Source organism: Camelina sativa, chromosome 5, assembly GCF_000633955.1.
Source record: "Camelina sativa cultivar DH55 chromosome 5, Cs, whole genome shotgun sequence".
NCBI lineage: Eukaryota > Viridiplantae > Streptophyta > Magnoliopsida > Brassicales > Brassicaceae > Camelina > Camelina sativa.
Window position 1 is genome coordinate 23412043 of NC_025689.1, and position 3861 is coordinate 23415903.

At 35.8% G+C, this 3861-nt stretch overlaps 1 long non-coding RNA gene across 1 annotated transcript; it reads left to right on the top strand.

Annotated features, from left to right (window-relative positions):
• On the top strand, nt 965–3561 carry LOC109132985. Its single transcript, XR_002037885.1, has 5 exons — nt 965–1741; nt 2638–2770; nt 2916–3031; nt 3112–3195; nt 3362–3561. It is a non-coding gene; the product is annotated as an uncharacterized LOC109132985 (long non-coding RNA).

Sequence of the window (3861 nt, forward strand, 5' to 3'; positions counted from 1 at the left end):
ACAAATTTCATGTTCTGCCGCTTTTGTTTTCTTGAAATTTGGATTTGATACTGTGATTTAAGTTATATTTTTCTGAATTTAGGTGATGCTTTAGCTTTGTAAAGAGTTGAATTTGAGTTTATATGCATTGGTTTGAGCCTCATGATATTGAAAAGGATTCTTCAAGAAGCAAGGAGAAAGACAAGGAGAATGGACGTGATAAAGACAGAGACAAAGATTGTGATGGTCATCCTAAAAGGGAGAAGAGCAAAGATAGGGAGAAAAGCAGAGATAGAGATAGGGAGAAGAGTAAGGATAGGGAAAAAGACCGTCATCATAGAGATCGTCATAGGGACCGTAGCAGAGAACGTAGTGAGAAAAGGGAACGTGAGAGAGATGATTTGGATGATGATCATCATCTTCATCGCAGAAGTCGAGACAAGGGAACACGAAAAACAGTGGCCGTCCAGCTTAATTACTCTGTTTTTGTTTTTGTTCTGGTCTAGATAGACATTTCTTCACAAATAAGCGATAGCAAAATATTTTAAAATCACACAAAGTTTACTAATAAAATCTCATAGAAACTCATAGAATCAATTTCATTCTTTAAAAAGAAAAATAAAAATAAATCTAAAACACAATTAAATCTTCTAAACATCTCCTAAATCTTACAAAATTCTAAAGAAAGAATTACCGAAATGTTATTTAAAAGTTGATTTATTACTCATATTTATAAATCTTTTGAAAATTACTTAAATGTTTAGTGTCCTGGGTACAATTACAATTTAGCCCTTAGGTTTTGTTTTTCGATTTTGAGTAAAAAATTAAAAAAAAAAATACACATCAGCAAATTAAAATACACATCAGATATAATTTAACATGTCACTAAACAGTTTTTTTTTTTCAGAATCTATAATTGTTTTTTCTTGTTTATGTCAAAGAGGAAAACAAACGGTTTCAGTGTTCATATAACCCAAAAAAAAAAGACACCTCTCTCTCGTCGTCTCTCTCGTTGATTTTGTTGTCATTGTTCTTGAGCGGACAAATAAAAAGAAAAGCCTCTTCGTTTGAATCCCACACACAGAGATCTAATTATTGTTTTCCGTTGGTAAAAGTTAAGATTTTGTTCTCTCTCTCGCTTCTTTGAGTCGTTTCATATTCCCTTTCAATTTTTTCAAGTTTTATGTAATTGGGTATTTCTCGTTTACTCTCTAATAATATACGATTAGTGGTCTGAACTTGTAAACTATTCAACCCAATCGATTTTATTAAATCAGGAGATCTACTTCAAGTTAACAGCGGAATCATGGCGATGAGAGACCTTGTTAACGGCGGAGCCGCTTGTGCGGTTCCCGGTTCTTCTTCTTCTTCTAATCCTCTCGGAGCCCTTACCAACGCCCTATTTGGTTCATCTTCCAAAACTCAGGTTAGCTTCCTGATCATACCGTATTTCAATTTGAAGTCGAAGTAGATCTCTCTAATACTAAATCGATTCTTGGTATGCCTTTTATTCACAAACGGCGGTGACGGTGTTTGGCTCCACGGCGGCGGAGAACGATCTCCGAATTTGGCTTCGATTCTGGTTTCTTGGGACAACAGTTCCACGGAAACCAAACTCCAAACTCGATGAACTTCGCTGGATTGAACCACTCAGCACCGGATTTTCACACTTCCCGGTCAATCCCAGCTCCGGATCATGTGGACTGAGTCCTCTGTTCGAGAATAGAGCAAACGTTCTGAAACCGTTAGAGCAAAGTGGAAGGTAACTTTTCATATTTATACTATAAGATTAGTGATGTTAAAGTGGGCTCAGAGCCCGCGGGCCGAACGGGTACTGTTATAAAAAATTAGACCCGTGACCCGTTTATTAACACTATAAAATAAACGGGTTTTAAACGGGTAAGCCCGTTTAAATCCACGGGCGTGACGGGTCTGATAAAACATAAATGGGTAGCCCGTTTAATTTTTTTTTTCTGAGTTTTTGTTTTTTCTGCGAAACGTTGTCGTTGAGTTTAGGGTTGTACTTTAACATCACCGCCTCTATCTCCGACCTCGCCGCCTCTATCTCCAATCACCGCCTCATCATACGAGCGTAACAGTTTTGAATTTTATAGTTTTCATATTCTTAGTAGATCTACTTTTGCGGAGGTGATGATGGTGGTGGTGACTGGTAAGCACATCGACGTTCTTCGATGGTGGAAGTTTTTTTTTTTTAACTCAAATTATTTTATTGTAGTATTATTGAACTTAATTAATTATTTAATTAAAAAATAAATAAATACCAGTATAATCGGGACATGGGACATCCATTAACTAAACGGGTCGATATAAATTTAAGGGGTGTTAATGGGACAGGGCTTAAATGGGTACATAATTAAACGGGTATGACTTTTTTTTACATTAAACGGGCAGGGTCTAAAAGGGCCGGGTCTAAACGGGTCAGGGCCGCCCATATTAACATCTCTATATAAGAGCAATTTAGCAATTGTGGAGAAAAATGGAACTTTGTTTTCTGATCTATCTAAACATGTTCTACCATGTGAACGTTGTAGAATAATACTTAGCAATTTTCAGAATAAGGCTATTGATATTTATCGTTATCCAGCACTTTTAGTATCTTTGTGGCATTGTGGTTGATCGTCCTCCGTCTTGTTTCAGCTTAGCTGTTCGTGACTTCTCTAACTTGGTTAAGCCAGAAGATATTGTCGCTTCAGAACATCTCCTGACTCTCCTTGCAGTTGTTCCAAAGTATTCCCAAAAAGACTTGTTGGGTTAATGGAGTAGACTAATGGTAACGCTATTAGTTTGTGGCAAAGTGATTTTGAATCAATTTATCCTAACTGTTTTTAGGTTCTTAGGTCCTCGAAGTTAAGACATTTGGTTGATTCATTTTACATTTTATTCATCATATATTGTACACCATTATCCTCTTTTAGGTCCGTGATTTTGAACATATCGTTGAAGCACAAGAGACTCGTAAACAAGGAGCTAGAAAAGTTGGTACAGGATCAGGAAAGTTTGAGAAGCTCTCTTTTGCAGTGGTTATGGAGAGGTAACTACACATTGCTCTGTATAGCTATAATCTTGTAATATCGATACCCGAATCTATTTTGATCATCGGTCTATATATAGGTTTTCAGCTCCTGGATGCATTTCTGTGCTGTGCGTATATTCGCTGAGAGCATTATGAGATATGCTTTACCTCCAGCATTCTTGGTAAATTAGGACTCCAAGCTATACTGTTCTAGAGAATCCCTAAACCCTTTTAACTCACTGACCAAATCCCTAAACCCTTTCCTATGTTGTTTTGAGGTTTTGGAATTTGCAAATATTTATTAATTATTTTTTGGTTTGCTTATTATTGTTTGCTTTTGTTTTGCAGGTTATCTTATTCTTAGGTGGATGATTTGTGAAACTTTTCTAGGAGATAATTGTTTAAGTTTTATTTAAAAATGGCAGCTTCAAGCGACTCTGGTTTGGAAGGTCAGAAACATGACCTCAATTCCTATAAATTTTGTAAAGCATTGCACATTATTATTATACCATCACGTTTACACTCTTTAAAGATAGTATGTGACTATGCTCAGTTCAAGATGAATTGTACTTGAGTATGTAAAACATTGATTTGTCTATTTTCAAAGTTATGGCTAATTTACGGCTGAGTTATATATTTTACACGGTTGAGTTATGAATTACGGTTGAACTTCGTACGGCTGAGTTATAAGATATTAATACATTTTTTTTCATGGGTCTTTCGTTCTGTCAGATTCCTAATAAATTATCTAATTAAAAGTGTTGTTGGGGAATCGCGAAAAATCACTAATTTTGTGCCTGCTCAGATCCACACATAATAAATACATAAAGTTAGTTTTTCTCACAATA